Source organism: Oncorhynchus kisutch, linkage group LG16, assembly GCF_002021735.2.
Source record: "Oncorhynchus kisutch isolate 150728-3 linkage group LG16, Okis_V2, whole genome shotgun sequence".
Classification (NCBI taxonomy): Eukaryota; Metazoa; Chordata; class Actinopteri; order Salmoniformes; family Salmonidae; genus Oncorhynchus; species Oncorhynchus kisutch.
In genome coordinates this window covers 33,230,148-33,241,619 of record NC_034189.2, presented here as the reverse complement: position 1 = coordinate 33,241,619, position 11,472 = coordinate 33,230,148, and positions in this window count along the sequence as shown.

Here is an 11,472-nt window from a genome sequence, read left to right as displayed (position 1 = left end):
CATCTTGTCATGTCAGTCATTGCATACCTTAGAGAGCTATTTATAATTTGTCAGAAACGTCTAGCTCAACACCACTTGACGTTCCCCAATGCTGGAAGGTGGGCCTGAGTGAAAAAGTTCCCGTCTAGACAACCTGAAATAGTGTGTTTTCCCCTCTGGTTAAGAATATTTTTTCTTGCTGTTCTTGGCTCCAAACAGCCACACACAGGTGCATTATGTGTACTCATTGAACATGAACTGATACCCCCCTTCTCTCTCTTTCTCTCATTTGGATAAACATTACACACACACACAAGCAGAGATGTAACATTAGTTGATGGGTAAAGTAATTGCCCTGCCCATTCTGCGCTCAGCTCCAGACAAGCGTGCTGTTGGACAGCGTCATTATCATTAGGTTATGTACAGAGCACCTGGAGCTCTCTGCCACTGCCCTGCAGCTGCAGCCACACACACACACACACACACACACACACACACACACACACACACACACACACACACACACACACACACACACACACACACACACACACACACACACACACACACAGGTAAACACATGCAGATCATGTGATTGGACGGCTGAAGCTTTTTGCTTTGGGCTACCAACTTAATTATCTGAGGCCGGTGTCTGATCTGCTGTGTGCCAAGTGAGCAAGTGGCCATGCCTTCCATTGTAATGACGGAGGGTGAGCTCATGTCTTATGGCGTCCACGATAAATCCCTCTGAAAACGGAATGAGCTGGCTGCAGCAAGCACATTACTCATACACCAAAGACAGCAGCAGACTCCTCCACACACAAACACACAATAATTACAGTTTTTCAAACCGGGAGGGCTCGCTAGACCACAAATCTAACCTGTGTGTGTCTTTACAGTAGGCTATGCACAGTATGACATTATCTGTATTTACTCAGCCCAAAATAACTGCCTTATTGTGTAGTCGTATTGACACTTGAGCATAGGGGCCTTCTTTTGTCATCACCCTCTTTTTCCATCTTTCATTATCCAACCTGTGATCAGAAGGGTTTGAATGTGACTCACCCTCACCACCTCATCTCTCTATCTCTCTTCTTACCTCTCTCTCTGTCAAGTACTAAAAGATTAAACCACCCAAGACTACATACAATATATTAATCATGAGGTGGGCCGCTTCGCTGTTGGGAAAAACAATCCCCTACATCCTTCTATAGATATGGCAAATCAGAGCCACCCATATAAAAAATACTGTATTATACTATGTATTTACAATTGTATTCTACAGTATACTACAACATTCTATATCAATCAATCAATCAATCAAACAAATGTATTCATAAAGCCCTTACTGCTCTTTAAATATGTTTGATATGTTAGTCAAAAGAAAGATCAGGGTCCAGATTAGCAGAGGTCATTCACAGTGTAATTTGAGACGACTGTACATCCATCGTGTTTCCCGAATGACATCATCTAAAGGTAGCATATATAGTGAAAAAAATTATGGTCCTAGAACGGAACCTTGAGAAACACCAAAACTTACCGCGTAGACCAATTACAGTTTCCAATCTCTCCAAAAGAATGTGGTGATCAATGGTGTCAAAAGCGGCACTAAGGACTAGGAACACGAAAATAAACGTAGAGCCTTGGTCTGACACCATTAAAAGGTCATTTATCACATTCTCGAGTGCGGTCTCAGTACTATGATCGGGTCTAAAACCAGACTGGAGCATTTCGTATACATTATTTGTCTTCAGGAAGGCAGTGAGTTGCTGAGGAACAGCTTTTTCCATAAAAACGAGAGGAATGGGTGCTTTATCAGGAGAGGCTTTAATACTGCTACTTTTAGTGAGTTTGGTACACATCCAGAGCCGTTTAGGGAGCCGTTTATTATGTTCAACAAGCACAGGAAGAAGCTCTTTCAGTAGTTTAGTTGGAATAGGGGGGGACCTTTTTGGCCATCTAAAGCACATTTCCTGCATTTCTACACAATCCAATGTGTATTTAGAAGCAAAGAAACCCACAATCATCAAGCTAAGTAATCATCATTAAATATGTTTCAGTGATTGATGAGACTGAACTAGATCAAATGTAATTAAATAATCAATATTGTGTGGCACCTTTAACCAATAGCCTAACAAATGAACAACTCTTAACAAAATACAAATACTTTTAAGTGTCTTTATTAAGACATCCTCCATGTCAAATTACAGCCAGACTGCCCAGCCAGCCCGAGACGCTTGCATTCCTGACCCCCACCAGTCTAGTATAACACTCAACTCTCTCCCAAAACAATTTGCATCCCACACTTCCCTTGGACTCAGCAAAATCTTTGAAATTGTTGCATGTTGCATTTATATTTTGTTCAGTATAATTCATATCATAGGCCTAGTAGTACTGTAGAGCTTATTTTACTTGCACACAATATAGCTGGATCGCCCCATCCTGTCCCTAGGGATCCACGCCCTGTAGCGCTCCAAACCAACACAACCCACTCAGCTTAAGGATCTTCGTGAAACATTCATTATTGGTTTTGGGGTTTGTTAGGTGACAACCCATAAGACGGCAGACCCCCAGGGACTGAGCAGCCTAGCAGATGTCTCCCCTGACGTGGGCATGTTTTCAATACAGACTCCTTTTGTTGTACTGTATTCCATATAAGACATCCAGACCTAATGAAAGCTACCCTGTAAACCCTTAATCTTGAAAAAAATTCAATCTTTGTAAATTATATCATAAATAGGACTGGTGGAGTTATGTCACACATGCAGCTAACTCAAATTTATGGAAAAGTCTGCTCTACCCAAAATGACAACCAACTAATTGCAGCATTACCGCAAAAATGGAAGAGGCAAGTGGAAGGGGGATATGTAAGGAACTTGTCTGCCGGCCCTGCATTAAAAACCAACATTGATTAAAGAAAATTGTGATAATTAAAAATATATAGCAGCTTCATATTAAGGACCAAAAAATTGACAGCTGTGCCATATAGATTGCAAAATAGTTGGGAAGAGATTTTCAGTGTACCGATTCCATGGCACATGGTTTATGAATTGACACGCAATATGACACTGGATTCAAAACTTAGATTTTTTTCAATTTAAATTATTGTACAATATTCTTGCAACCAATAGAATGTTATGTATATGGGGGAAACAACCTTCCCAGCTCTGCAGATTTGCTGCGAGGAGGAAGAGTCATTTGATTATTTATTTGGGTACTGTCCATATGTAGCTCATTTTTGTTCACAGGTCCAGGAATGGCTGAAGATTTGCAACATTTATCTGGCGATAACGCTGCAGATAGCAATACTGGGTGATTTGAAAAGTCCTAGTCAATCGATCAATAATATAATAATAAGTTTATCAAAAATGTTTATCTTTAATTTACAATCTGTAGAAACTATGAGAATAGAAAGGTTCAGAACGTATGTGAAGCATCACAGCACAGATGAAAAATATATGGCAAATAGAAATTCAATATGGAAGGTGTTAAAGAAGAAGTTTACAGGTCTGTGAGAGCCAGAAATCTTGCTTGTTTGTAGGTGACCAAATACTTATTTTCCACCATAATTTGCAAATAAATTCATTAAAAATCCTACAATGTGATTTTCTGGATTTTTTTTATCATTTTGTCTGTCATAGTTGAAGTGTACCTATGATGGAAATTACAGGCCTCTCTCATCTTTTTAAGTGGGAGAACTTGCACAATTGGTGGCGGACTAAATACTTTTTTGCTCCACTGTATATAATACGTATAAACTGGAAGTATAAGCCTAAGTGTTATTGTTTGTTAGTTTACTCCAACTACGGGAGGGGTGGTAGGGTTTGCAGGAAATATATTTTATATTTTCAAAAGAAATCTATATGTAAATATATATGTGTGTATATGTATGAGTGTTTGTATGTATGTTTATGTATGTGTATATGTATGAGTGTTTATATATACAGTTGAAGTCGGAAGTTTACATACACTTAGGTTGGAGTCATTAAATCTTGTTTTTCAACCACTCCACAAATGTCTTGTTAACAAACCATAGTTTTGGCAACTACTACTACTACAACTTCTACTTTCTGCATGAAACAAGTCGTTTTCCCAACAATTGTTTAAAGACAGATTATTTCACTTGTAATTCCCTGTATCACAATTGCAGTGGGTCAGAAGTTTACATACACTAAGTTGACTGTGCCTTTAAACACTTTGGAAAATTCCACAAAATGATGTCATGGCTGTAGAAGCTTCTGATAGGCATCATTGACATCATTTGAGTCAATTGGAGTTGTACCTATGGATGTCTTTCAAGGCGTATCTTCAAACTCAGTGCCTGTTTGCTTGACATCATGGGAAAATCAAAAGAAATCAGCAAAGACCTCAGAAAGAAATGTAGACCTCCACAGGTCTGGTTCATCCTGGGAAGCAATTTCCAAACACCTGAAGGTACCACATCCATCTGTACAAGCAATAGTACGCAAGTAAAACGCCATTGGACCACGCAGCAATCATACCGCTCAGGAAGGAAACCCATTCTATCTCCTAGAGATGAATGTACTTTGGTGCGAAAAGCGCAAATCAATCCCAGAACAATAGTAAAGGACCTTGTGAAGATGCTGGAGGAAACAAGTACAAAAGTTACTATATCCACAGTAAAACGAGTCCTATATCAACATAACCTGAAAGGCCGCTCAGCAAAGAATAAGCCACTGCTTCAACCGCCAGAAACCGCCATAAAAAATACAGATTGCGGTTTGCAATTGCACATGGGGATTTGTGGGGGTGCTTTGCTGCAGGAGTGCACTTCACAAAATAGATGGCATCAGGAGAAAGGAAAATTAAGGCTTGGTCGCAAATGGGTCTTCCAAATGGAGAATGACCAAGCGTACTTACAAAAATGTGGCAAAATGGCTTAAGGACAACAAAGTCACGGTATTAGAGTGGCCATCACAAAGCCCTGACCTCAATCCCATAGAAAATGTGTGGGCAGAACTGAACGCATATGCGAGCAAGGAGGCCTACAAATCTGACTCAGTTACGCCAGAGCTGTCAGGAGGAATTGGCCAAAATTCACCCAACTTATTGTGGAAAGCTTATCGAAGGCTACCCTTCCATAAGGCTACCTTTGTAGGTTAGTTTTACTGCTAACCTACAAAGCATTACATGGGCTTGCTCCTACCTATCTCTCTGATTTGGTCCTGCCGTACATACCTACACGTACGCTACGGTCACAATACGCAGGTCTCCTAATTGTCCCTAGAATTTCTAAACAAACAGCTGGAGGCAGGGCTTTCTCCTATAGAGCTCAATTTTTATGGAATGGTCTGCCTACTCATGTGAGAGATGTCTCAACCTTTAAGTCTTTACTGAAGACTCATCTCTTCAGTGGGTCATATGATTGAGTGTAGTCTGGCCCAGGAGTGTGAAGGTAAACGGAAAGGCTCTGGAGCAACGAACCGCCCTTGCTGTCTCTGCCTGGCCGGTTCCCCTCTTTCCACTGGGATTCTCTGGCTCTAACCCTGTTACAGGGGCGGAGTCACTGGCTTACTAGGGCTCTTTCATACCGTCCCTAGGAGGGGTGCGTCACTTGAGTGGGTTGAGTCACTGATGTGATCTTCCTGTCTGGGTTGGCGCCCCCCCTTGGGTTGTGCCGTGGTGGAAAACTTTGTGGGCTATACTCGGCCTTGTCTCAGGATGGTAAGTTGGTGGTTGAAGACAGATTATGGAAGGCTACAGACCAAGATATGACTTGCATTTAGTTTTACATTCTAGAAATATGTGTCCTCGGATGGAGCCACAGTGTCTCCTGACCCCTCCTGTCTCAGCCTCCAGTATTTATGCTGTAGTAGTTTATGTGTCAAGGGGCTAGGGTCAGTTTGTTATATCTGGAGTACTTCTCCTGTCCTATACGGTGTCCTGTGTGAATTTAATTGTGCTCTCTCTAATTCTCTCTTTCTCTCTTTCTTTCTCTCTCTTTGAGGACCTGAGCCCTAGGACCGTGCCTCAGGACTACCTGACATGATGACTCCTTGCTGTCCCCAGTCCACCTGGCCGTGCTGCTGCTCCAGTTTCAACTGTTCTGCCTTATTATTATTGGACCATGCTGGTCACTCATGAACATTTGAACATCTTGGCCATGTTCTGTTATAATCTCCACCCGGCACATCCAGAAGAGGACTGGCCACCCCACATAGCCTGGTTCCTCTCTAGGTTTCTTCCTAGGTTTTGGCCTTTCTAGGGAGTTTTTCCTAGCCACCGTGCTTCTACACCTGCATTGCTTGCTGTTTGGGGTTTTAGGCTAGGTTTCTGTACAGCACTTTTGAGCTGATGTACGAAGGGCTATATAAATACATTTGATTTGATTTGATTTGAAAGGGATATCAACCAGATTCCTTTTCTATGGCTTTCCTACTGTGTCAACAGCCAATAGACATAGTTTCAGGCTTTTATTTTGAAAAATGAGCGTGAACGACAACATTGCGTCAGTGGTCATGTGGTGGCTCTCAGAGTGATTTGTGCGTAATAGACAAAGGCGGCCATTGTTCCTCTCGCTCCTACTGAAAAGCCAATTGTCCCGGTTGATATATTATCGAATAGATATTTGAAAAACACCTTGAGGATGGATTATAAAACACGTTTGCCATGTTTCTGTCTATATTATGGATCTAATTTCGGCGTTGCCGTGACCGCAATTTCCGGTGGATTTCTCAACAAAACGTGGACAAGGTATTTCGGCTATAAAAATAATCTTTATGGAACAAAAGGAACATTTGCTGTCCAACTGGGAGTCTCGTGAGTGAAAACATCCGAAGCTATGCTAGGCTATCGATAAACTTCGATAAACTTACACAAACGCTTGTCTTGCTTTGGCTGTAAAGCATAATTTCAAAATCTGAGATGACAGGGTGATTAACAAAAGGCTGTGTTTCATTATATTTCACTTGTGATTTCATGAATATTAATATTTTCTAGTAATATTTTTTGACCGTTGAGCTATGCTAATTAGTGTAGTTGATAACAATTCTCCCGGATCCGGGTTAACAAGGCTAATCTGAAAACAAGACTCCCTAAATTGTATCAGCATATCGATTACGCAAACAGGGCTGGTAAAACCCTAGATCATTGTGCCGGGGCGGCAGGGTAGACTAGTGGTTAGAGCGTTGGACTAGTGACCGGAAGGTTGCAAGTTCAAATCCCTGAGCTGACAAGGTACAAATCTGTCATTCTGCCCCTGAACAGGCAGTTAACCCACTGTTCCTAGGCTGTCATTGAAAATAAGAATTTGTTCTTAACTGACTTGCCTAGTAAAATAAAGGTTAAAAAATAAAAATTGTAATTCTAACTTCCGCAACGCATATAAGGCCCTCCTTTCGGAAAAGCTGACCAAGACTCCATTTTGTTGCTCCCAGCCTACAGACAGAAACTAAAACAAGAAGCTCCCGTGCTCAGGTCTTTTCAACGCTGGTCCGACCAATCTGATTCCACGCTTCAAGACTGCTTCGATCACGTGGATTGGGATATGTTCCGCATTGCGTCCAACAACAAAATTGACGAATACGCTGATTCGGTGAGCGAGTTCATTCGACAGTGCATTGACGATGTAGTACCCATAGCAACGATTAATACATTCCCAAACCAGAAACCGTGGATTGATGGCAGCATTCACGTGAAACTGAAAGCGTGAACCATTGCTTTTAACCAGGGCAAGGTGACCGGAAACAAGACCGAATACAAACAGTGTAGCTATTCCCTCCGTAAGGCAATCAAACAAGCTAAGTGTCAGTATAGAGACAAAGTAGAGTCGCAATTCAACGGCTCAGACACAAGAGGTATGTGGCAGTGTCTACAGTCAATCACGGATTACAAAAAGAAAACCTGCCCCGTCGCGGACCAGGGTGTCTTGCTCCCAGACAGACTAAATAACCTTTTTGACCGCTTTGAGGACAATACAGTGCACTGACACGGCCCGCTACCAAAATCTGCGGACTCTCCTTCACTGCAGCCGACGTGAGTAAAACATTTAAACGTGTTAACCCTCGCAAGGCTGCAGGCCCAGACGGCATCCCCAGCCACGTCCTCAGAGAGCATGCGCAGACCAGCTGGCTGGTGTGTTTACGGACATATTCTAATCAATCCTTATCCCAGTCTGCTGTTCCCACATGCTTCAAGAGGGCCACCATTGTCCCTGTTCCCAAGAAAGCTAAGGTAACTGAGCTAAACGACTACCGTCCCGTAGCACTCACTTCCGTCATCATGAAGTGCTTTGAGAGACTAGTCAAGGACAATATCACCACCCTACCTGACACCCTAGACCCACTCCAATTTGCTTACCGCACAAAAAGGTCCACAGACGACGCAATCGCAACCACACTGCACACTGCCCTAACCCATCTGGATAAGAGGAATACCTATGTGAAATGCTGTTCATCGACTACAGCTCAGCATTTAACACCATAGTACCCTCCAAACTCGTCACCAAGTTCGAGACCCTGGGTCTCGACCCTGCCCTGTGCAACTGTGTACTGGACTTTCTTACATCCCAAATGGTACCCCCAGGTGGTGAGGGTAGGTAACAACATCTCCACACCACTGATCCTCAACACTGGGGCCCCACAAGGGTGCGTTCTGAGCCCTCTCCTGTACTCCCTGTTCACCCACGACTGTGTGGCCATGCACGCCTCCAACTCAATCATCAAGTTTGCGGATGACACTACAGTGGTAGGCTTGATTACCAACAACGACGAGACGGCCTACAGGGAGGAGGTGAGGGTCCTCGGAGTGTGGTGCCAGGAAAATAACCTCATACTCAACGTCAACAAAACAAAGGAGATGATTGTGGACTTCAGGAAACAGCAGATGGAGCAGCCCCTATCCACATCGACGGGACAGTACTGGAGAGGGTAGTAAGCAGCGCCTTCTACAGATGCACATTCACCGCCTGGTACGGAAACTGCTCCGCCCACAACCGTAAGGCTCTCCAGAGTGTAGTGAGGTCTGCACAACGCATCACCGGGGGAAAACTACCTGCCCTCCAGGACACCTACACCACCCGATGTCAGGCCATAAAGATCATAAAGGACAACAACCACCGAGCCACTGCCTGTTCACCCCGCTATCATCCAGAAGGCGATATCAGTACAGGTGCATCAAAGCAGGGACCGAGAGACTGAAAAACAGCTTCTATCTCAAGGCCATCAGACTGTTAAACAGCCACCACTAACATTGAGTGGCTGCTGCCAACACACTGACTCAACTCCAGCCACTTTAATAATGGAAATCACTAGCCACTTTAAACAATGCTACTTAATATAATGTTTACATACCCCACATTACTCATCTCATATGTATATGTATATACTGTACTCTATATAATCTACTGCATCTTTATGTAATACATGTATCACTAGCCACTTTAAACTATGCCACTTTGTTTACATACGCTACATTACTCATCTCATATGTATATAATGTACTCTATACCATCTACTCCATCTTGCCTATGCCGTTCTGTACCATCACTCATTCATATATCTTTATGTACATATTCTTTATCCCTTTACACTTGTGTGTATAAGGTAGTAGTTTTGGAATTGTTAGGTTAGATTACTCGTTGGTTATTACTGCATTGTCAGAACTAGAAGCACAAGCATTTCGCTACACTCGCATTAAAATTTGCTAACCATGTGTATGTGACAAATAAATTTGATTTGAATGGAGAGAAGAGAGCGAAAAAAAACACATGAATACATATAGAAAGAAATACCTGTATCCTGCCAGTGATTGAATGATTTTAGTTTAATGCAAAGCATTATATGATGTGATAAAGAAGACACAGTGAAAGTCTATGGAGCGGCAGACAGGGCTACTTTTGAATATCCCTTCTACATGTGCACTACTCCCACTTACATTAGAAGACTACATGAATACAGAGGTTACATCCCAAATGGTACCATATTCCCTACATAGTAGTCTACTTTAGACCAGCTATCTATACCCTGGTCAAAAATCATGTACTATACGGAGAATGGGGTAGAAACATCATAAAGCTCATCTGTAACGTTTCCCTTGTTGCACTTCTGGATAACGTTGTGTGAGCAGGAGACTCGTCGTCTTATCTGCTTGCGGTTTCCCCCAAAACTAAGACATTTTGATCGATCTCGCCGGAACCTAATGTAGCTACGGTTAGCACCTGTAGCTATTTAATGGAATGAACGACGACAATATGAGCTTGTCCTGCGGCCCTGCATAGTGAGTAAATTCAATAACTAGCAACAATAATGTTCTCCAGTCCAAAATGTTAGATAGCTAACGTTACTGGCATTGGCTAGCTAGCTAATGTTAGCTACTGTAGCTAGCAACTGTCCTTAAATTAACGTTAACGTTATCATTACAACTCCATCAAAGTGATTTAACGTAGTGATTTAACGATTTAATAAGATTAAATCTAATCTATGCGATAGTTTGTTAGCTAGCTACCGTGTTAGATTAATTTGCAGCTATAGCTAAACCAACACATTTACCGTTAGCTTTAGGCGACCAACGGCACGGTAACGTTAGCAAGCTAGCTACAGTATAACTTTAGCTATATTTTAATGTTAATGTTAGTCAGCATTTACAAACGTGTAGATAGTTGAATTCAGTGACAATTAGATGTAATAATAATAGATAGTTACCCAATTTGACAGCTTGTAGCTAACGTTACTGGCAACACAGGCAACCCAACTGTCAAATAAGTCTGAGCCTTGCCAGTGTGAGCTCGCTAGGTGTCCATGTGACCTTAGTTTTGCGCACTAGCTTTGATCATGGCTGTACTGATAGTTTTCTGATATTCTTCTAATTACCTGTATAACAAGATAACAACCCTCAATTATTATTAATATTTCATTAATGTATGTTATTGCAATTATATGAATGGATCATTTCGAGTGGTGGCTGCATGCATGCTACACTGGGTCCGTTTGTAATTCAAGCCTATTTTGTAAAATTGCTTTATTATTCCTAGTCCAGATCTCCCCATTTATTGATTACATTTCTTCCTCCATCAAATGTAGGCATATTCCCTTACCCCCTTGTGTATTATAGAGAACATAATATTTGATGTATGAATGTAGCCAACTGTTTATTGATTAGTTTGATTCATTTTAAGCAATTTGGCATCACAAACATATTTGAGTAACTTTAAGATTTGCATGATAATTAAAAAATGTTCATGTTTTAAAGCATTGTCATGAGACGCAATGTGGATGAATGATTCAGTGATTTAACTTCACACTGCAAACTCATCTCTTCGGATTTATCATCTTCTACACATCGCAGTAGAGCGGTCAATTGGTTTATAATTGACACCTGCACTTGTATTCATTATTTAATCATAGGCTTTATACATATTTTCTGATTTAAAAAAAAATTACGAACCATGACATGAAATATTTTACTGTCCGTGCAGAAAGCATGCATTTCGCTCTTTCGCCGACGTTCTAAATGGAACACGATCTACTGACGAGA